At 33.9% G+C, this 25,564-nt stretch overlaps 2 pseudogenes across 1 annotated transcript; both read right to left on the bottom strand.

The window, feature by feature from the left end:
• Positions 1 to 14,069: 14,069 nt before the first annotated feature.
• Positions 14,070 to 14,177, bottom strand: LOC148554498 (dolichyl-diphosphooligosaccharide--protein glycosyltransferase subunit 4A pseudogene; annotated as a pseudogene).
• Positions 14,178 to 17,410: 3,233 nt separating this feature from the next.
• Positions 17,411 to 19,704, bottom strand: LOC107648723 (carbon catabolite repressor protein 4 homolog 1-like; annotated as a pseudogene). The gene is made up of 5 exons (XR_015885638.1): positions 19,114 to 19,704; positions 18,151 to 18,896; positions 17,958 to 18,044; positions 17,790 to 17,873; positions 17,411 to 17,714 (listed from the first exon to the last, which is right to left on the bottom strand). The product of XR_015885638.1 is annotated as a carbon catabolite repressor protein 4 homolog 1-like (transcript).
• Between the last annotated feature and the right edge of the window lie 5,860 nt (positions 19,705 to 25,564).

A 25,564-nucleotide genomic window follows, 5' to 3' on the forward strand; every position in this document is an offset into this window, starting at 1 on the left:
ATTTAAAACAGCAGTATCATGTTGTAACAACAGCTTAAAACCAAGCTCGGAGGTCCACTTCAGGTTCATATAGAAGATTGCCATGCTTGACGATTGACGAATTTGGCATAAGAAACTTATAGGTTTTGTTATCAACAATTGTGAGGCTCTATTTATAATTTTATCTCTTAAATTTCATAATAGTAATTGAAGTTATATTACTTTTGACTATCAAGAACAGGTACTCCACTTGGCGCTCAGCATATGAAATAATTGAAAACAAAGCACATATTAAAGAGAATAAAAACACATAACCTTGCATTTAGAGTTAAATAAACAAGACAAAACTCAGAGTTTGATTGTTCATAAAAATATATGGCTTTCCAATGCAAAAAGGAAAGAGAACTCTATCCAAACCAAATAAGGAAATTCCAAAAAAATAAGAAACAACAACCTAATACCCTCCTTTAAGATCATTGACAACATCATATGGAATGGGAGTCACAGTCTCTAATGTGGCACCTTCAACCATGAATCCAGGTTTAGGCCCCTCAGGCTGTCTCTTGGTAATGATCTTTTGTCCATTAGCCTTTGCCTCAGCCTTAAATTTGTCATTGTTGATCTTCCTGAGGCAGAACTCAGTGCACCTCGAAGGCATAACGTGCTCTACATGCACATGAATTTTCTTCCTGATTATTCTATTTCTCACCTGGGGAACACAAAAACACAGACTATTAATAAGCTTTTATAAATGTATAATAGCAACATTTAACAAAAAAAAAAAAGTTATTACAATATAACGAGTCCCACAAACTGAAACAATGAATGAAATACAACAATTCATTGGATCAAGTTTGACCAACCACACGCCAACTTTTTTATATTCTCTCTAATCACTGTATTTCCACCAGGCAGGAAACTGAGCAACACACTAATAATTCATAACTCAAACCGTAAAAAACAATTTTTTTCTACAGAACACACTACTGGAACAAGTAAGCACGCTAACTCACATTTAGAAGATGCACTAATTAGCAACAATCATCAAAATAAATTGAAAAATACTAAAAGCATGTATAACCTGATCTGTGTCAACATTGAATTAATCGCCAACAAATTATAGATCAAATGGTATAATTACTCCATACTCACCTAGAGATCACAAAATATTTTTGATATTTTCGTTAAACACCAGTAAATCAATCTGTGTGTGCCAACAAATTAAACAACCTTTTTTTCTTTCTACGTCAAGATTATTACAAAAAAAAAAGTAGACTATAAGCCATCTCTTATTAGCACCAGGCCACCAGCACCAGTACCATTATACTGTTACTCAATTATCAACATACACCTTTGTTAATATGTACTTACACATGGAAGGACAGTAGATTGATGCCTAGTTCTTGGTAGGGTGTGCATGGCCCGGCCCGGTTCCGAAGACCCGACCCGGTCCCGAACACTTTAAGAATTAATTTGGTGTGATTTTATTGGGTTTAGGGCCGGGTATGGGTCTAAAAAATAGACCCGGTCATTATTTTGGGTCGGATCCGGGCCATAGCTCGGGTCACCCGAAATCGGCCCGGTGACCCGGTTATCATACATAATTAATGTTTTGTGTTATTAGTGATGGATGATGGCTATTATTATGTGAAATTTAAGTGTTGTAAACCTTAATATTTTGTGTTATTAGTCATTATATATAAGACTATAAGTTAATATTTTATGTTTAAAATGCATAAGACTTTAGACTAATGCATAATCTTGTGTTATTTGTATTGATTTAAATATTTGGTGTTATTAGGCAATATTAGTATTGATTATGGATACGCTTTAATTTTAGAGAAGAGTTGGTTCTTATTATATTTTTCTAAGTGGATTTTACCATGTCAAATAATGATTGGAGTCTTGAAAATTTGGATATTTTTACATGCTAACTTACAAGAAGGTATCAAGGTAATATAATGTTAACGGCCTGGTTTTCACCCAGTATAATCGTGGCCCGAAAGTGTATATATTTCATCGGATCTAGGGTCGGATTCGAATCTAACAAATAGGCGAGGTATATATTTCGGATCGGGTCTGGGTCACATCAAACCTGATTTCACCCGACCCATGCACACCCCTAGTTCTTGGTTTAGTAATGATCCTCTTATTCTTAATTTGTTGTAACTCATTCTTTATTAATTCTATGTTTGAATTTTAATGTGTACGTTACAAACGATGTCGTAGTCAATATATAATTCTTCAATCATGTTATAAATATACTAAAAATTAGTTCCTAATTAATCATTTTATATAAAAAAAAACATATTTTGCATTTCATAAAACAATTTTTTTTATATTGCTGTAAATAAATTTGACTATTCTAATAATTAATTATTTAATAGAAAAATATATATATATTAGTTCTTTAATTTATTTTTTAATATTTAAAATTTAAAATTTTATTTTGTCAAAGATGATTAAACCAATAAAATTAAAACAAGGAATACAAAATGAATTGAATTAATTTAAATTACATTTCAAACATTACTATATAGTTTGAGACAATAATTAAGCAACCAAATAAGATGTGAGTATCATACGTGAATCTAAAACAATTAAGCAAAAATTTTCTATTAATAAAAAAATATCGAAATAAATATTTTTTTTTCTAAAACTAACAAATAGTAAAACTTCAATTTGAGTAAATACTCTGTACCCAAACATTATCTCCCATGATAATATCCTTCAATGGAATGAGAGAAGGAACATGGTGAACTATTTGAAAATTGCCATCATACCAAGGAGTCAACAAAATCCTAAATTCTTGATTTTCAGGATCATGGTAGGCAATGCAACCATGTAATTGAGATGTAGTTATGAAAGAATTAGTATTTTCGTTGGAACTTGCAGAATACTGAAAAATGGGAGTCCATGATTCTCGAACTCCATATCTTTCCATCCTCCACAATGTGACAAGCAGCTCATTAAAATATATCAAGCAAAGCGAACCCCTGAATTCGAATAAGGTGAGTCTTGTACCTTGATCTATGGGCGCCATAGAGAAGGATTGGAACCTCTCCGTGTCAAAATTAAAAGCCCATATTGAGACATTTCCATCAACATCCTTACCAGTCCAGTGAAATGCCCCATTTAAATAAGTACAATAATTATACAAATTTATCAAATTCTTGGGATAATCTACCTCAATATTTATCCATGTCGATGCTCCAAGTGTGTGCATTTCAACACCTATACTATGATCATGTTTAAAGATACATATTCTCATTACTTTGTATTGGTTTGTTTTTGGGTGGAAACCAAAACCCCAACTTATTTGCTTGCAGAGTTTCAGGATTGGAGGGTTTTTTGGAAGTTTTATGAACTCACCGCTTATTGGGTTGCAAACAAGTGAAATGTTTATATACACTGAATCACTCAAGTAAAAAAGACCATTACAAGAAAGCACATTACTCAGGATTGATTTAGGATGAGGGAGAGGAATCTCAAATTTAGGATCAAGTTTTATGCTGTTGCTACTATTGGGATTCAGAACCTCAAACACAAATGGATTATTTCTCTTTTCATGCCATTCAATTCGGTCATATTCAACCAGGTGAAAGATTCTTGAAAGGAAGGGTCGGATCATGGGAGCAAGAAGTGTATAAGTAAAGAGTAATTTGGCAAAGTTTGGATCAGAAATAAATGTATTCCAATGCTTGCAAACACATCTGCAAATCAGAACAGACTTTATGGGAAGTCTAACAAAAATATCAGTAATTATATCGACTGGAAGGCTGGCAAAACAAGACCTTCGTATTTGGTATTTCCTGGCATTAAGCACAATATAATTCAGAGAAAGAAAAATAAGAAATTCACGATATTGTTTTGTGTTAATCCATGAAAAAATAAAACATGACTTATCTCACCCAGCGTGTAAAGAAGCATTGAAAGAAAAATTTAATCATTTTAATCATCACTCTCACTTAGCAAGCAATGATTGTTGAGAGAAGGCAGCCACCGGTGATTGAAACAAGCGAAATTGATGCTTTTAAAGGTGAACTTTGCTGATTTTTACAAAATTTTTAATATTTTGAGAATCTATTATTGGTATCAGCTCTAATCCAATATATTATCGTATGATCGTATTGCTTATTGAATAATTGAGAACCCTATTGATCCAAAATTAAAGTCTCTTTGTGTTGTGAAATATCCTTAGAATAAAGGCTTTGAATCTGGAACGAATTATTCTTTAGCTCATTTCCACTACTACTATTGAAGGTCAATAACATTAAAATTTAAAAGTAAGGAGAGAGAATTCTGTTAGAGTTTTTAGCTTTTGATTTTAATTTTTGAATGAATAATGGAATGTATCTTATCATTATTATTGCGTATTTAATTTGCGTTTTTATTATTTACTTTTAATATTTTTTATTTTCAAAATTTTGTAAAAAGAATAATAAAAATAATAAAATTCTACTTTTTATTTTTTCTTTTGTTTTTATAAAATTGTAAAACAAAATATTAAATGAAGTAGAAGAATAAAAGCCGAAACCAAACTGAGAATTTAATTTATAGGATATTTGATCTTTGATGTATTGTCTCTTCTTTAATTTCTATAAATGATAGTCAATATCATATTTTAGATATAAAAGGAGAATGAAAAACTCAAGCTTATCTATGAACACATAAAACGTGACAATAAGGAACAATTTTATATATATATATATATATATATATATAAAATAATACAATAATAGAGTCAGTGACTAATTGTTGACACTAATAATCATAAATAATAAAATTAACAAATTGTACATGATAACTAAACTTTCAATTCCCTCTACAAAGGCTAGTGTATACCGAGTCTATCTCAACAAATTTAACTCAATTCTAAATTTACTTAAAAACAAATTAGATAAACCAGGTTAATTTGAAATAAAAGTAGTGATATAATTTAATAAATATTATATTACATTTATATCAAAAAAATATTTTAAATTAAAATAATAACATATTTTTATTTTTATCTTTATCTTTATAGTAATAATAATAGTAATATAAATATAAATTGGAAGTTCTTATGCTGATATGGTACTCAAATATTAAATTTGGGGATTATTCATTTAGGTGTCATCATTAGAAATTTTTAAAATTTTATTTATAAATTATAAAATAAATTATTTGCTTAGGTAGTTGCTTTTTAATTTTTTAAATAAACTTTCTTAAATTGTTAGATATTTAATTTTTAAAATTATTGAATTAATTTAAAAAAGTTATTTATAAATTATAAATTATTTACTTAAGTTATTAATTTTTTATTTTTAAATTGTAGTTACGTTTTATTTTTATTATTTTTAAATGCACTTTTTTAGGTTGTTAGATATTTCAATTTTAATATTGTTAAACTAATTTAAAAAAATTATTTATAAATTATAAATTATTTGCTTAGATTATTATTTTTTAATTTTTAAATTAAGATATATTTTAATTTTATAATAACATTACTTTTTTTATTTTAAAAAAGGGTAATAATAAGTTTTCGTATGTAGTTTAACAACAATAATAATTTTATTTAAAAACTAAATAGAAAGATAATAAATATCCATGATTTTTATAGTGTTAAGTTAGTTAGTTGTTACTTGTTAGGGTTTATAATTTAAATTTAAATTAAAGTTACAATTAATCTCTTTGATTTTTGAAAAATCTATAGTGTTAATTTAGTTAGTTGTTAGAGTTTATAATTTAAATTTAAATTAAATTTTTATTTTTATAGTAATATAAATAGAAAGTTCTTATGTTGATATGGCACTCGTATATTGAATTTGGAAATTATTTACTTATGTATTGTTATTAGAAATTTTAAAATTTTATTTATAAATTATAAATTAAATTATATACTTAAGTTGTTACTTTTTAAATTTTCAAATATACTTTTTTAGATTATTAGATATTTAGTTTATAAAATTATTGAATTAATTTAAAAAGATTATTTATAAATTATAAATTATTTGCTTAGGTTGTTACTTTTTAATTTTTAAATTGTAATTATATTTTATTTTTGTTATTTTTAAATATAATTTTTTAGGTTATTAGATATTTAGATTTTAATATTATTGAACTAATTTAAAAAATTATTTATAAATTATAAATTATTTACTTAAGTTGTTATTTTTAATTTTTAAATTGTAGTTATGTTTTAATTTTATTATAATAACATTACTCTTTTATTTAAAAAACTAAATAGAAAGATAATAAATATCCCATGGTTTTTATAGTGTTAAGTTAGTTGTTTGTTAGGGTTTATAATTCAAATTTAAATCAAAGTTACAATTAATTTCTTTAATTTTTGAAAAATCTATAATGTTAAGTTAGTCGGTTGTTAGTGTGTATAATTCAAAATTAAATTAAATTTTTATTTTTATTTTTATCTTTATCTTTATCTTTATAGTAATATAAATATAAATACAATTACAAATAGAAATATAAATATGAATATAAATATAAATAGTAATACAAATGAAAAGCTTTTATATAATATAAATATAAATAGTAATACAAATGAGAAGCTTTTATGCTGATATACATTGAATTTGAAAAAATTTTACTTAAGTATCGTCATTAAAAATTTTAAAATTTTATTTATAAATTATAACTTAAATGCTTAGGTTGTTATATATTTTAAAATTTTAAATACTTTTTAAATAAAATCATTCTTAATCTAATAATATTCCTAATCTAACAATATTCTTGCGTTTGAAACTTTGAATATTTGTGTTAGTTAGAATTTATATTCTAAATATATTTATATATTTATTTTATTTACAAATTTAATTTAAATTTAACTGCTATATTTGAAACTTTGAATATTTGTTATAATATATATATATATATTCTCTGCAAATTTAATTCAAATTATAGTTAATCAAGTTTAAAAAATCCTAGCTACAAATGGAAAGTTCTTATACTGACATGACGTTCATACATTAAGTTTGGGAAGAATTTATTTAGATGTCTTCACTAGAAAATTTTAAAATTTTATTTATACATTATAACTTATTGTTTATTTAGGTTGTTATATATTTTAAATTTTTAAATAAAATCATTCCTAATCTAACAATATTCTTGCTATTAAAATTTTGAATATTTGTGTGTTGCTAGGATTTATATTTATATATGATGGTTCTAGATGAACTTGAGAAGGGGGGTTGAATCAAGTTAGCTTAAAATTTAGAGTTTCAAACTCTGTTGCAGTGGAAGCTTAAGTTGCAGGAGATTATTTGAAATTATTTCATACGCAGAACATTAAAAGAGCAGAGAAGAAGAGAAAGGGGCCAGCATGTATCCTGGTTTGGATTTTCAGTACCATGAATCCTACATCCAGTCTCCACCACAAACCATGGTGGAATTTTCACTATAATCCTCAGATTACATACACCAATACTTATTGAATTACTCCCTAATTCAACTAGTATCTACCCTTAAGCTTTCTTCACCAAAACTTAGCAACCCCAAAGTGCTATCCCAACTTGGAAGGGGAATCTACACAGATTCAATTCTCACCAAGTGCTAACCCAACTTGGCAAGGGGAACTAATCCTAGTTCATACACCCAAATTACATCAGAAAATTTGATTGTTCGAGTTCTAATTTCCTCAAATCTAATTGAAATTCTTGCATTCTTACTAAATCTACGGTCTCTTCGATGTGTTTTGGTCGGTGAAGTAGTTGCAGTGGCGCCGGCGGTGGAGCTTCTCTGAAATAAGGGATGGCAAAAGTGGCTACGGCGAGTTCCGTGCCTCCTAGCTCACTTGGAATTGGCTCTGTGCCTTTAAAATCCAGATCCATGGCTAAAAGAAAGACACCGTCTAAACTTAGGGTAAGTTCTTTCCCAATAACCTCCTCCTCAGCTTACTTTCTGTGCACCTGGATTCTGCATCTCTATTCAAGAGTTCAATTAGTGTGATTATAGTAACCTACAATTGAAACCAGATTGTATCCTAATGTTTCCAGTTAGAAATAGTTGGTTATTGTCTAGTTGAACTCACTGCTAAGAGTTATCACTTAGCAGCTATGACAACTGCTCGGGTTTGATTGTTATAGCAGTTAGTTAGAGTTATCTTCAAACTAAGATGTTCGTTATGCAAGCTTGTGACTGAAATAGTCTATGAGTATAAAATATTTGTTATTTTCATATTGCTCTAGTTTATTCTACTATTCTAACACTGCGCAACCGTGTATAGCTGTAGAATAGTTTAAAGTTTCGTAGAATAATTACTTTTCACACCGACAACTAGTACTGAAATGTCTGTGGAGGAAAAAAATTCTCACGTATATAGATGTAGGGGTGTTCAAAACCGATCCAATCCGAACAAAATCGACCAACCAAGCCAAAAAATCGATAACCGAATAACCGAAAATCGAAAAAAATCGAAAAAATGATATTTTGCAATTTTTTGCGGTTCGGTTCGATTTTTGTTTTTAATTTGAAAAAACCCTAACCAAATCGAACCGAACCGGTTTACTAAAAAACCCTATATAAAAACCAAACCCCACCCCCTTTCAGCAAGATATAGCGCCACTCATGAACCCTAAATCTCTCCTCTTCCCCATTCTCCACTCTTTTTTTCCACTTCCACATCCCACCCTCACACGCCGTCGTCCTCTAATCCCCTGACGTCGCCGGACAGCACCCTCGCGGTGGCCTTCCTCTTCGTTCTTCCCTCTTCTCGGCGTGGCCCTTTCTCTCCTTCTCTTCCTCATCGCGATTCCCTCTCCACGCACAGAAGCCGCCCTTCCTCCACGCACAGAAGCCGCCCTTCCTCCACGCACAGAAGCTGCCGTCTCCTCCATGCACAGAAGCCGCCATATGCTCCCATCGTCTTCCTCCCATTGTCCTCCCAGCGTCGTCCTCCACACCGTCGTTTTCAATAATAGTTTGCTGGCTCTTCGCATCTCTGAATCGCAGTTCTAAATTTGTTGGATCTGACTATTTGTTGTTGTTTCGTTTTTGGATTCTGATTTGATACTTGTATCCGTTCTGATTTGTTATTTTGATTTTTAGCTTTGATTACTGATTATTTGTTCTTGGTTGTGAGTTTTATTTAGGGTTTTGGATCTGATTACTTCTTTATTTTGATTGTATGTTCTGTTCTGAGTTTTGCTTAGGATTTTGGATCTGATTACTTCTTTATTTTGATTGTATGTTCTGTTTTGAGTTTTGCTTAGGATTTTGGATCTGATTACTTCTTTGGTTGTGATTACTAATCATATGTTATTTTAGTTTTTTATTATTTGTTCTTGATTTGGGTTCTGCTCTGGTATTTGATTTTAGGGTATGGATAGAAGTTTAGATTGGGATATTTTTTTGAATTATTTGAAAAACCGAAAAAATCGAACCGAATCAAACCGATTTCAATTGGTTTGGTTTGGTTTGGTTGGTGTTGATAAAAAAATCAAACCAAACCGAACTAAAAAATAAATATAAAATTAGATCGGATGACTTTTTCTCCAATAACCGAACCAAACTGCACCGCGAACACCCCTATATAGATGCATGACATTGGGAGCAGTTAAAGAGGGCAAGTGTTGTAGACCATACTGATGAATCTTCACAACCCTCAGCAAATTTGACTAAGTAATATTCTTCCACTTATTCTCCTCCTTTCACTATATTCTTCCATAACCTGTTAAGAACTTGCCTTATTTATATTTGCAGCACTGCTAGGATTGGAAAAAGGCCTAAAAGACTGGGATTGACAGGGGCCCCAAGATATGTGGAGACACGAGTTGATGGAGTATTTCCTGCCAAAAAGTCCAGATTTAGGGTTGTCTCTGGAAAGGACAATGCAAAGGTTAATAGATTTGCCCAAATTAAGATTTATTATATTATTGTCCCTGGCTGCTAATGTTGTTGACACTTAACAAAGTAAGCTTGTTTCTGTGTTCAAGAAAGTCCATCTTTGGAGCAAACCAACAACCTGAATAATATTGCAGCTTTTTCTGCATCAGATACCAAGAGACAACAGGGAATTTTAGGGGTGGCAATGGGTAGCGTAGGGTAGGGTTTGAACCCAACCCTAGCCCTACCCGCGGGTTGAGAAATACCTAACCCTAACCCTACCCGCACTCAACCCGCGGGTATCCGACTCTACCCACGGGTTGACAAAAAGAAACATTATAATGACACAAGTATCTCATAAATAACACAAGTATCTCATACACAATATAACCATCAAATAACACAAGTTATCCCATGAGCATTCAAATAACACAAGTATTCAAACAACACAAATTATCCCACAAATAACACAAGTATCTCATACACAACATAACCATCAAATATTAAATTACACATAGAAGTCTTTGTCTAAGTAAATAACATAAACATAAATAAAATTATTTAAGTTCATGTCTCCATGAGCATTCCATTTGTTGCAACAATACCATCACTAGTCTATGACTTCAGATACAGCATCATCATCATCATCATCATCATTTGCAGTTTGATAATCAGTTTTTTCACCTAAAAATCAAAGATAATAAATTTATTTATTAATCAATCTATATATAAATTTAACATTACCATAAACAAATAGAAAAGTTAAATCATAAATAACCTCTTTGACGATATGCTTCCCACAACCAGTTTTGATTACACATAAGAGCTTTCACAGTATCTTCATGAAGACGACCGCGATGAGGAGCAATTACTCGACCACCTGTGCTAAAAGAAGACTCAGAAGCAACAGTAGACATAGGGATAGCAAATATATCTCACAATTCTTTGAAGTGTTAGAAATCTAGCTCTATTCACTTTCCACCAAGATAAAATATCAAAGTCGGCACTCAAAGGATGAACATCTTCCTCTATGTAATGATCAAATTCAGTCTTCACAAATGAACCATTTTCCCTCTTCTTTTGTCTAATATACAACTGGTAAGCAGCATCCTCATCTTGCTCTGCATTCATCTATAACTCTTGTGTAGAATCCTAAAATGCATTACTTGAATTAGACAGATTCTGTTGGTACTCATAAAGCAAGTCATAGCATATCTGTTTGATCCTCTCAATATTACTTGAGCACTCATCTTGATTTTGACATAACATTGAGAATTTATACTCAAGCCTAGCAAGCTTATACTTAGGATCTAGAATGACAGCAACACCCATCATGCCATGAATTTCTTCCCAATACTTATCAAATTTTACCCTCATACTACCTGCCATATTACTAATCAGTAGATCTGGAGAAGCAGACCATTTTTTTCAAGGCAACATTTATATCACATACTTTGTTAAAATAAATGTTGGCTGTTGAAACTTGAGTACCAGAAAATAATTGTGTCACATCATAAAACAACTTTAATTTACCTTAAATTTCTTTAGCAAGGTCCCACTCCTCATTGCTTGGCAAACTTTTGTAATTAGGATCCTTTTGTCTTAATCGAGAAAACACATTTCGATACAACCATGCAGTCTCTAACATCACATAAGTGGAGTTTCATCTAGTTGGAAGTCCACATGTCGGTTGTAACTACTACTCGACTATCATTTCCATCCATTAGCTTAGTCATGTTAAGCTTCTCCAACTCATACATTTCAAAAATGTCCTTCTTGATTGTGTTTTGACTAAACACCTTAAAAATTAGTTGCATTGATGCATATACTTCCTTCATTCCAACATGTTCCACAAAAGATAAAGGGTACTCATGCATACATATGGCCTTGGCAATACACTTTCTTGTATAAGATGGATCAAATACAAAAACATCCGCAGCACTCCTTGCATGTTTAGACAATGAATCAGCAATTGTTGATTACCTAGAGTTTGCTAATTTGATCCTTTTACAATAGTGGAGTGATGAGCGGATAATTTATACGCTTTTTGGCATTGTTTTTAGTATGTTTTTAGTAGGATCTAGTTACTTTTAGGGATGTTTTCATTAGTTTTTATGTTAAATTCACATTTCTGGACTTCACTATGAGTTTGTGTGTTTTTCTGTGATTTCAGGTATTTTCTGACTGAAATTGAGGGACTTGAGCAGAAATCAGATTCAGAGGTTGAAGAAGGACTGCTGATGTTGTTGGATTCTGACCTCCCTGCACTCAAAATGGATTTTATGGAGTTACAGAACTCAAAATGGCGCGCTTTCAATTGCATTGGAAAGTAGACATCCAGGGCTTTCCAGCAATATATAATAGTCCATACTTTGGCCAAGAATAGACGACGTAAACTGGTGTTCAACGCCAGCTTTCTACCCAAATCTGGCGTCCAGCGCCAGAAAAGGAGCCAAAACCAGAGTTGAACGCCCAAACTGGCACAAAAGCTGGCGTTCAACTCCAAGAAGGACCTCTACACGTGCAACACTCAAACTCAGCCCAAACACACACCAAGTGGGCCCAGGAAGTGGATTTAAGCATCAATTACTTACTCATGTAAATCCTAGTAGCTAGTTTATTATAAATAGGACCTCTTACTATTGTATTAGACATCTTTGGTCTCAGTTTTAATCCATTATTCATCTTAGGAGACTATTGATCACGCTTTAGGGGGCTGGCCATCTCGGCCATGCCTGGACCTTTCACTTATGTATTTTCAACGGTAGAGTTTCTACACTCCATAGATTAAGGTGTAGAGCTCTGCTGTTCCTCAAAGATTAATGCAAAGTACTACTGTTTTCTATTCAATTCATCTTATTTCGCTTCTAAGATATCCATTCGCACCCAAGAACGTGATGAAGGTGATGATTATGTGTGACGCTCATCACCATTCTCCCCTATGAACACGTGCCTGACAAACACTTCCGTTCTACATGAAATAAGCTAGAATGAATATCTCTTAGATCTCCTAACCAGAATCTTCGTGGCGTAAGCTAGAATGATGGCGGCATTCAAGAGAATCCGAAAAGTCTAAATCTTGTCTGTGGTATTCCGAGTAGGATTCAATGATTGAATGACTGTGACGAGCTTCAAACTCGCGAGTGCTGGGCGTTAGTGACAGACGCAAAAGGAGGGTGAATCCTATTCCAGCATGATCGAGAACCGACAGATGATTAGCCGTGCTGTGACAGAGCATGTGAGCATATTTTTCACTGAGAGGAGGGGATGTAGCCACTGACAACGGTGATGCCCTTGCATAAAGCCAGCCATGGAAAGGAGTAAGACTGATTGGATGAAGATAGCAGGAAAGCAGAGGTTCAGAGGAACGAAAAGCATCTCCATTCGCTTATCTGAAATTCTCACCAATGAATTACATAAGTATTTCTATCCCTATTTTATTAATTATTATTCGAAAACACCATTATCAATTTATATCTGCCTAACTGAGATTTGCAAGGTGACCATAGCTTGCTTCATACCAACAATCTCCGTGGGATTCGACCCTTACTCACGTAAGGTATTACTTGGACGACCCAGTGCACTTGCTGGTTAGTTGTATCGAAGTTGTGAACCATGGTATTGGCACCATGTTCTTGGCGCCATTGCCAGGGAAAGAAAGAGCCATGACTTTTACATAATTAAAGTGTAATCACGATTACGCGTACCAAGTTGCTCACGTTGCCAGGGATTGTTCGAGCCTGGACATCACAATTTCGTGCACCATGGAGCACATGATTCTTCAGACTTGTAGTTCCATTTCTTGGATTGGCTCCAAGAACATATTTGCAATGGTTGTATTTTACCTTCCAGTCTTTTTCTTCTTGAAATTGATTAAAGTATTGCCAATAAACACTCTTCACACTTGATTTGTTGCTATTTTCAATCGAAGCGGACTCATCTGGAACAAAATTAGCGGTTGCTTCCACCAGGGGTTCTTGTTGTTGTTCTTCTGCAGCCACATCTTGTGCTACTACATCCATGTTGATACTTGACATTTCAAAGTAAACTCCCTACAAATATATATATGTAACATGTTTAAATACACTTTGTACAAATAGTCAGATATACAAATTACAACTAGTCCAAATAAAATCAAATTATATAATCAAATTACACACATACATATATAAAAAAAAAAGAAGAAGAAAGTTCCTTTCTATATCAACTTAACTTTCATTAGAAAAATAGCTAAGTCTACAACATGAAAATCACAACTACAAAGTATCCTAGTTCCCTTCATACTTTGGATCAGCCATAACAACATGGTAAGCTATCACCCATACGAAGATAAAGATGCCAAGGAAATTGGCAAAGAAATGCATTAACAAAATACAAAGCAGCACATCACTACACAAAATAATCACAACCCACCCACAAAACAGCAGCACTGCAGTCAACAGAATACTAAACAAAGCATTAACAAAATTAAAAAAATGAAGAACAAGTGAGCAAGCACTGACCTTCGATCTGAGGCGGCAAGCAGAATCACCAGATGAATCAGCACAAACACAAACACAAAATCACAACACAGTTCAATAACAAGTAGCACAAACACAAATCACAAACACAACAAAACGAAGAACAGAGCAGTGAGCAGTTAAAAAGAGAGAGAACAGAGCAGTGAGCAGAAAGCCAGAAACAGAGCGCATGAAAAAAAAAAGAAGAACAGAGAGCAGTGAGCAAGCAGTGCTGACCTTCCACGACCAGACTAAGACGACGGCGCGAGCAGAGGGCAGATGAGGACGACGGCGAGCAGAAGACAGGCGAAGACGACGAACACCCAGAGTGTAGACGAAGACGACGACGGTGAGTGAGACGAAGACGAAGCTGTTCGGCAAAGGGGCTAGGACTTAGTGTGCGAAGGCTTCCATGGTTCGAAGAGAGAGAAAGTGAAGGACTAAAGGCTGCTTTTTTCTTTATTTGGACCCTAAACGTACAACAACGCTGTTTATTTGACTGAAGGTTGCTTTTGAATTGATCTCTCCTTTTTCGTAAATTTCTGACAAAACTAATAAGTATAGTTTTGAAATTTATAAATTTGGTTCAATGGCCAAGAATTTTTTGCACATGCTTAAGGTCCTTGGTTCAACTCCCATATGTAACATTTTTAAATATATATAAGTATAATACATATTATGGAGGGTGCGGGTAGGGTTGAGGCTCAACCCGCGGGTAGGGTTGAGGCTCAACCCGCTCCGCGCCCAATCTATCCGCAGCGGATCGGGTTGGCAACCCTACCGACCGGGTTGAGTTACCCGCGGATAGGGTCCATGCTGCCAGGCCTAGGAAATTTCATGGTTTGCTTTATACTTTATGCTTTTTCTTTATCTCCTGCCCACGGTCTGTTGCTTCAACTGAAGTTGGTAAAGATGGTAAATTGCAAGCTTCGCAAACAAATGAGAAGTGCAGTCAAGGGAAGTTTCTTAATGTTGCCGAGCTTTCATCAGCTGCTGACAGATCTTCTGGCTCTGCAGCAGCTATTGACATGGTATATAATGGCATATGTTGGATGTTTACTTATATTTCAGGGTGAATGCTATGGTGCCTAAAATGTGGTGTCTATTTACTAAAAAGAGTTAAAAATTAATATTTAATTTAAAAGATATAAAAATAAATAATTTTTAAAAATTTAAAATTTACTACAAAAAAAAAGTTAGACAAAATTTAGACACCAAGTCATAGGCACCATAGAATTGGCCATATTTCAGATCCTGTAGGCTATATCTTAGCTAAGGCTTCACTTTTTTCTTTTCCCCAACAGGGCAAAGCATTAAAAGGACTAGCTGCATTTGAACCTCAGGCATCGAGTGGTTTAGCTGCTGATTCTTCTGAAAAATGTGATCTATCATCAAACTTCACTGGAAATTTTATGTCAGAATGTCAAGTACCTGGCCAAAAGGCTCCTCTGGATCTTACTCTAAAAACCAGTATTCGGGTAGTATCCTCTTCTTCAGTGAATTGGTGAGTGCTTAGGATGCACTGGAATGGAGTGAATAGAAATTATCTTAGACTGGGATTCATGGTTTCAATATTTGGGTCCATAATTACCTGCTTGCTTCAGTTCAACCATCATCTATATCCTTTTTTTGTCTTTTTGATTTGGCTATTGTGGCTTTCTAATTTCAGGATACATAGATCAGCTGTATGCGGTACAATGCCTTTCTTCCAACATTGTTTCTCCACTAATCAAAACATGACAGGTTCCCAGGGCTTTAAAGGTTTACATTCTTGGATGTATCCTCAATCTGTTCTACCACCGTCTCTCATATCAGCCTTGAGCTCACCAACTGCAGATGGAGGTGAACAAGCATCTTTAAACTTATCCCATTTCATACCTCTTCTTTGTCTTATTCCTTTTCAATTTCCCTTATTTCTCTTTTTTTCCCCATTTTCTCTCCTTTCTTTTCTTGTCAATAGAACTGGACTTCTTAAGTAAACGGCAATCAGCTTGGGAAGAGTCCTTCCGAGATCTCTATTACATGCTTCGAAAAAACATATGTGGCCTTTTTTATGGTAATTATACATAACTGTATCTCTTTGTAGTCTGATGGTGCTTGAATCGAAATTTGTTTGTAGTTATGCAATACCATTTTTGTTGCTGCTTCTCTTCTGAATTCTCTTTTCAGTGTCCATTCTTTTGAAAATGTATTATGTAATCCAAATTGTTTCTGCATTATGATCAATTAACATGATAAAAACTTGCGTCCTTCTACTGATGTAGCTTACTATCTTCCTATGGTTAACTAATGCATAGACTTGAAAGTTTGCCACACTCTGAACTATTCTGAATTTCTGATTCATTAAGCATTTTACTTATTTCTTTAAGAACCTTAACATATATCTATATTCATATAGGAATATTGCATGAAACTTTCTCAATTATTTTTTTCTCGCTTTCTAGTTTGCACTTCCCAGTTTGTGGTGATGTTTATTGGTGGTGATGGCTCGGGTAGCTCCAAATATTCGTGCAATGCATATATGTCTCAGTCAACCAGAGGTTTAAGATCATTGTTGAAAGAGCATGTAATTTGTACTCATATTATGTACAGTTATTCAGACACACTGATTTCAATTCAACATGGCTGTTTGTTTTTTGAATAGATCATGGGTTGGAAAATAACTGGGGATATTCTAAAATTAAAATTTATTATGAGGCATCTTAGAAAAAAAAAAAACCTCATGAATTATGCATTTAGTATGCAATACTGCTTTAACTACGTATATTCTCAGCTTCACATTTTTGTTTGCTTAGCAATATAGTTCTCTTATTTTCTGGCCCTTAGTGCCTTTTCGGGTCCATAGTTTGACTGAAGCATCCAAGGTTAATCCTGAGTTATGCAGTTTATCTAAAACTACTTAAAACTTTAGGTACTCTTTGTGCTACCAGAGTTTGCTTTTTATCCAAAGGGTTGTTTTAGTAGCTTATTGTACTAGAATCTCCAATTACTATTTATTTTGGTGAATAACCATTATACTTATGGCAACTAAGATGTTTGTTTCTCGATGCCTCTTTGCCGTTCGAAAGTGGAACATGCTAGTACTGAAGATTTGGTTGAGCTCTCGGAGATAGAGAAGCAAAATCTGGGGCAGGTTTGTATCTATATGCTATTTGTATATAATTTGTCTGTCACTGAACTTGAACGATTTCCTGACATATTGAGTTTATCTCCGCGATTTATGGATAACTTTATACTCATCAATTATTACTGATAGTGTGACAACTCTATTACAGATAATTCTTCATTCAAAATATCAAAAGTATCATGTTTCATGCAATAAACAACCTTAACCAGCCGATTCAAGGCAGTTTTCCTCTGAGAGGTTGGAATCATTGCATCTGTTAATGACTGTGCAGCCTTATTAAATTCAACCTGCATGCAAGAGAACACCATTTTAAGTTGTATAGAAACTTAAGAGAAGTCTATACCCATAAAATAACTCCTCACCTCGTATTTTTTCACATGTGAAAATCTGTCTCTACGAAAAAATGTCGCACAACCATCAATTCTATTGGCATTACCAAGGAATACCTGCAAGACCTCCATCATCTCAGCTTAACAACAAAAGAAAAAACTTAAAATTATGTAAATAACGAAGTAAAGTTCAACAACAACCTCATTTGTTTTTTTCTTGTAAAGACCATAATAACCATGTTTATCCAGTTCAGGGGCAAAATATTCCTCATAATGATCACTTTGAACCTGTGGTCGATATAAAGAGCTATTTACTCAGAACCATTCAACGAATAAAGAGTTTAAAAAACATTTAAAAAAAATTCTCATCACATCTAACAGCACATGAACATACCTCCTGAAGACAAATAATATCAGCTTGGTAACCAACTATTTCTCGTAACAAATTTTGCCTGCGATAAGGCCACGAAAGAGCCCACGAAGGGCAGTAATTGTATAATTCACTTGAGGCATATGAATCAGACAATATCTTGTATGATAGAACCGTAAAAGATCCCGAAGATGTTATACGCCCTTCTGCATCTAAATGCCCCATCCCATCAACAGGTATCATTTGATGTGGACTAGGCGAAGGAGCAGGAATGACACGGGATGTTAGTAGAGTGCAAGCATGCCCCACGGTAAGTTTTGTCTCTGCATCAACTACAACACACTCAAACTTAAGTACATGACCAATGTCATCAGCAGTAGGGGTGTATGTCTTAGAATGTCCAACTTCAAACCACGATTTCACCACCACTTCGTTGTGTAACTGCTGCCGGATACACAGGTGCAGCTCCATTTGTCAGGCTAGCACTTGAAGCAGAGGCAGATAAGGTGGTATTGGAAGATCCAGAACCAGAATTATTAAATCACCCAAATAACTCCTCCTCTTCATTTCCAAGGTCATTAACTGCGCTTGCAGCACGGTCATGTAAGACACGATGATGCTGCCATGCATCTGAAAAACACTTTGGAGTGCAATGGTAACTTTTGGCAACAGGTATTTTAGCCTCAACACAACCTAGGCACTGCAGTGTAGCCTGCTCGGATGGATGTATGCTACAAACAGCAACTTTTTTATCACTTTGTACACGATACCTGCCAAAAGTCCAAATGGTGATCTCAAATAGCAGACACTAAAAGATTCAAGTTTAATAATACGCCAAAATAGCTAAATGAGCTACAACCTAACAGCAAACACTACATACACCCACTTCTAAGAAACAAGAAACACAATTCAAGATCATCAAGAAAGATAAATAATTCTTTCACAATAGGGTAAAAAGAAGATGCGAATAGAGGGAAGTGCACTAACCACTTGTAACGCAAGAAATGGCCATCTAAGGGGTTGATCTCGGAAACATCATCGGTGGTAACGGTCCTGTCAGGGCGGCGGAGGAGCACATAAGGTGTGAGCTCACATCCTACGATGGGAATATCGGAAGGGAGGTGCACTTGCACCACGCTCAGCATGCTTCACTCTTCGCAATCTTCACAGCTCTCTGACCCTATCAACACCACTCTTCTCCTTCTGCTTCCTATGCTACCGCCCGTAACTGTATCTGTAACTGTAACACAACGCTTGCAGGGGCGGATTGTTGGCGGATCCGCCATTTACATGACCCGGGTAGCCGCCAGCCTTGACGGAATTTCAATCAGAACAAACCCTAGGAGGAAAATTGGTGGCGCAACACGAAAGCTTAGCGATTGGGGAGCGGGGATTTGATGGGCGAAGCGATCTGGAGGATCGGATATTAGGGTTTTAGAGAGAGGAAGAGGAGAGCGATCGAAGATTAGGGTTTTTACTACTGAGGATGTGAAAAAATGGTTTCTTTCTTGGCGTCTGTGTGTGAAAGTGAGTGTAAATTGGGGGGGAAGACAAGATACGATTATTTAATCTTGTTTTGTTTTTCATTTTCCTATTTGTTTCTTTTCTTTGTATTTTGTCTTCGTGTCTTAGCTGAATTTACTTTAGTTAAAGAGATCTTATATTCCTATGCTTGATGGACTTACATTATAAAATATATTTGTGTTTAGTAAGATTGATATCATGAATTAGTTTGTGCATGTGAATAAAATAATCACTAAGAAAGAGTAATTCACAACTTTTTTTTCTTATAACATCAAACAATTCACTTCATTTTTTTATAATAGGTTAAAGTGCAGGGTTTTTTTTTGCCAATGAGTTAGAGTTCAAATGGCTTAGTCTTTTCATACTCACTTAAGAGATTGTGATGTTTATATGAATTACATTTTATATTTTTTAGAAAAAATTTTAATATACTAGAGAACTCAATACAAAATGGAATCTTTATAAAAGTTTTTTTTTGTTAAACAGAGGCCTCGCCTGCTACTACCTAAACAGGTTAGTCACACACTTGTCCCCCCTGGACGCCATTGTCCCTTACCTGAGGGAAGTTGGGTTCGGCGACACGGTGCAGCTCATTGATTTTGTATTTAATAACTCTCTAATCATTGCATTCGTTGAGTGGTAGTATTCGGAGACCCACACTTTTCACCTGCCATGGGATGAGTCCACCATCACCCTGCAGGACATTGCATGCCACCTCAGGTTACACACAGACGAGAAGCCAGTGAGTGGGTGCCTACATGACTTTCAGACTTGGTACCATCGACCAACATGGGAGCACGTGGAGAAACTCCTAGGTGCCAGACCGCCACTTCCAGCGCAACAGGGTGTCCAGAGGAAAGAGTCATTTAGCATAAAGTTGACGTGACTCTAAGACCGAGTCCGGCACTTGTCCCCACAAACTATCGATCCAGCCACCCTTTGACAATACACCAGGTGTTATATCATGATGTTGATCGGTGGCTACCTGATGACACACAAGTCTGACAATCAGGTGCATATCAGATGGCTGCCATTGTTGGCTGACTTTGGGAGGTGCGGCGGTCTTTCGTGGGGGATCCACTGTGCTTGCATAGACGTACTACTCCTTGTGCTATGCAGCACATTGTGCCACTACCGACATAGCTGGTTGCACACCGCTTCTTGTCTCATGGATATACCACAGGTTTCCACAGTGGTATCCGACCGACAAGCAGATTTCGACCTTTTCCCTATAAGTGAGATACGATTTTGGTTTCGATTTTATCTCATCGGGTTTGGTACGATGCATTCAGGGCCCGGTTTGAGGCGGGCCATGTGATCTCTATTCAGCCTACTACTGACGACAGGCCGACACTGGAATACTGGGTTTGGTACCAGTAGGCCTGCAGGGTCAAGCATCTGTCCGGGGGAAGATGTACTTGACGATCCCAGACTTTTAACCCTCCCTAACAACGTCCAGCCCATACCTAGTATGCTAAGGGAGGTCCTCCACCTTCCACCAGATGTCCCTGATCGTCGTAGGCATGCCAGGGAGGTGCGACCAGACATTCAGATGCCTGCCCAATCACCATATATCTGCGCAATTTTCTTTTATTTTTCCATCCAAACTTTTCTATATGACTGCTTGAAGTGATAGCTCTACTCACTGTACTCTGAAGAACAGGGATGGAAACTGATGGATTGGACTGTATGAGGGGCAAGATGATTCTACATATGAGGCTGCTGTCCAATTGTCGATGATCTTGCAACATGGTGAGGCTATACATGTGTGTGATCCGCCAAATTTACGTACCTCCCTAATGATTTTAAATATAATCAAATTAAAATATAACCAAAATAACAATGACAAAGAAGAAAACGAACTAAAATACTATAGCACTCACCAATATCCTAGATTCTGTCCAAGGGCGACAAGCAAACTCCAGGGACAACCATTAGTGAATTGCCGGCAACATACGTGGTACTTTAACCGATTCGACTCGACTACTCGATACTCCGCACTTCTCTAAATACTGTAATTCTTCACGCCTTGCAGCACTACCTCTCTGCTCCTGAATCTGTGATCAACCCTAAACTTTAGACCACCGTCGGTATCGTAATCGTCGGCCCCCATACTCGAATATGGAATTTTCTCGTGCATCGCATCCAAATCTAATGTATGGTAGTGGCTGGGTACAGATGATAACTCTGAAATTAGACGTGATGTAGGAAAAAGATATCGAACTGATCCACCAACAGGAGTCTCTAGTATGAACTCATCTTTATCATCATCGTTAGAGGAACCACTTCTGTGGCTATCGACAATGTACTCCTCGTCGGATTCCTCATTCTCAACGTCCATGTCCTGCACTCGACTAGCACAGTGTAACGGTCGTGGTGCGAAAGGAGGGTCATCCGGCACAAAGTCCGAGCTGCCAGTATCATCGCCACCAACATCACGAACCTCCGTAGAAAGCTCCATCACTTGTTCAACCATAATTCTCCCGTGCACGTCAAACATTAGGCGCACGTGTTCATCGCCATCAAGCCATAACAGACGAAACTGAAATATACCATTCCCCATCGGTACTAGCATCCTATACCCAACTCTACCAACCTCTTTTCTCTTCCTACCACCTACTCCATCAATATCATACTTTTTAATTCGAACAACGAATTTGCTCTTCAAGTTTGGAATAGCGCAAGACTCTCACACTCAAATATAACCCCGCTGTCACTATTTCTCATCTAACAGTTGAGATACACCATCACAACAAAGAAACAACTGCCACTGGACATTTTTGCTAAGTTTTTGGAAGAAAAAACAGAAGAGAAGGAAGATCTGAGAGTTGTGTAAAGAATACCAACGGTTTGCTGATCCTTTTATTGATAGTTGATTTTTGTCCTAATATATCTCATTTACTGTGTAAATATTTTAAAATCCCACATATCTCGTTTATAGAATAAACGAGATATGCATAGTTCGCTCTTTCCTACGTAACATGTTTATAAACGTGATACATTGACATGTGTTATCTCAAAGGTAGGGCATTTCCCATTTTAATAGGAACTTCTGTACCAGAAACAATGGTATCTCCAATTATAGCCCCCTGGGGTATAAAATATATCTTTTCTCACCATCCCCATAGTGTATGAGACAGATGTCGGCGCAATCTAAAGAAAATTATGCAGAAGCTTTACAGAATTATTATGAGGCTATGCGATTGGAAATTGATCCCTATGATTGAAGTTATATACTTTATAACATATGCCTTATTCATCTCGTTTACACTGTAAATGAGATAAGACACATAATGAAAAACGTAAATATTCTAAAAATTACGTATATTAGTAATTAAAATATTTATTTTATTTATTTAGAAAAATCTGTTAAGTGCGTGGTTGACGCCATTAAATCGATAAAAAAAAATTTATGTTTGCCAAATTTTCAATAACAAAAGTAAAAGTACTAAAAAAATTTAAAAAAAATCTTTTTTGAGAAGCTACAATTTACATATTTTTTAAAAGATCTTTTTTTCTTAAAAAATATTTTTTTATATGATAAATAAACAAAAAAATACTTTTATCTTATTGCCCAAATATAATTAATAGATAAAAATATCTTTTCACATGAGATATCCAAACATAAAATTACTTTACTTTTCTAAAAAATCTTTTAAAAAAAGATAACTTAAAAAAAAGATATTTTATTAAAAACTCACCCGAACAAACCCTAAATGTTTTAATAAAAATTTGGATGGACAATAATCATATATTATTGTTTAATAAAAATAATTAATTTTAAAATTTATTTTCTAAAAAATAATATAAAAATATAAATTTAAGTGTGTAAAATATTTTTATAGTACATGAAAATTAAACTTTTATATATATTGTTTTATAATTATTTATATTGTAAATGTGTAAATTATTTTTTTCTGACTTAATAATATATGATTAAATGCAAAAAATTTAATTTTGATATACAGTCAGTGTAAAGTAATTTTACACGTGCATTTAATTATGCAATGACACATTAATAAAAATAACTATTTTTTTACATTAATTACATGAATGATCATCTAAAAGAACAAATATAGTTAGACGACTGCATAAAGTTAATACATCAAGAATAAATTCTAAATGCATATGTAAAATAACTTTAGACTAATAATTTGTGAAAATTAAATACATATTAAAAAATGAAAACAAAATTTAGGATAATGATAATAACTTAAATCTATTATAAAGTGATAATAATGATGAAAACAAAATTTAAAAGCATGCTCCTAAGGTTTTCTTAACAATGCAATACCCCTTTGTTTGCTGATTAGCTTCCTTTTTTCATGGGCTGTGCACTTATTTTTATTTTGGACCTCCATCATTAAAGTTTTCATCAAACATTTTGGGCTTTCAACCCAATTAAATATATATTTTTGACATCACCAATTATAATTTGAAAAATAATTTAAGCTAATTTAATTTAATTTATAAATTTATTATTTTCTGGTTTGAATTATATTGGTTCAGCATCTTTCACGAAATGAAATTTAAAAGTTTGAATATTAACAAAATAAAAAAAGTAATTTAAGTTTAAAAATGATTTATAAAAAAAGCAATTCATCAATACTTATATGAAAGTCTTTTTTTTTTTAAAATAATTCACATACACTAAAAATTAACTAATATATATTACATATTAATTTACATATTTTTTACTAATAATTACCACAAGAATAATCAAATTTATCATAATAAAATAATTAAATTTATAACAGATGAATAATTAAATTTGTTTATAATAACGTAATAAAAAATTTTGACATGAAAAATACGTTTCTAAAGGCGATAGTTAATGGTTTGCATATAATATGGCTGTATAATTATACGTTAACCACAGTTGTTATTAAATAAAATATAAAATATAATCATGTATGATTAATTAATAATTGAGATAATGTCTAAAATGGTTTTTAAAATTTTTTACTCTAAGTTCTTGATTTTTTAAAATGACTAAATATACTTCTTTCTCCACTCTCGTACATGTGAATCTTTGTTAATACAAAAATCATTAGACGTTTTAACTGCATTCTGATGTGGACAATGAGTTTAATTCAAAATTTGGTTAAAACACTCAAATTGATCTGTTTATATTTATAAAATTCTAACCCCTCAAATCTTCATCTTAGTCATATCTTTTTGGGTTAAGTACTGTTTTCATCCCTAAGGTCTGGGGTGAAAATCAAAATCGTCCCCGACTTTTTTTTATTATTAAAATTATCATCAACGTTACAAACGTTATAAAATTGTCTTTTTCCACTTCAATTTTATTTTTTTTTATCATATTACCCTTCATTATTAATAAAAATAATATTTAAAAAAAAAAAAACAAAACCCCACCCCACCCACTTTCCATCATCTCTTCGGTCTCTCCCCCCACCCCTCCCCCAATCCCCTTCCTTTTACTCTTCACCATCACCCTCTTCTTCTCACCTTCACCGTGGCAATTACTACTGCCGGAGGACACCCACCCCTCTTCCCTTTCCTCTTCTCACTCTTTCCCAATCTCCTTCCACCTCCTCCCTCTCCCTTTCCTCACCACCATCACCACTGCCACCATAGCCATTCATTACTCATAACAAAACAAAACAAATTAACAGCAACATTCACAAAACAAAATAAATCAACAAAAAAAGCAGAGGCAGAAGAAGCATAACAATTTCAATAATCACAACAATTTCAATAAACAATAATTCAATAATCATCAACTACAATTTCAGTTTTCAGATTCAAAAACAGCAAAACAACAAAAATTAAAAAAAATTAAAAAATCACAGAAGAAGAAGCATAAACTCAATCAGAAGCAAAAGTTCAAGCAGAAGCAGAAGTTCAAGCAGAAGCAGAAGAAGAAGTCATAGAAGAAGAAGCAAAGGCA

Source organism: Arachis ipaensis, chromosome B6 (genome assembly GCF_059453495.1).
Source record: "Arachis ipaensis isolate K30076 ecotype BB chromosome B6, ASM5945349v1, whole genome shotgun sequence".
NCBI classification, from domain to species: Eukaryota; Viridiplantae; Streptophyta; class Magnoliopsida; order Fabales; family Fabaceae; genus Arachis; species Arachis ipaensis.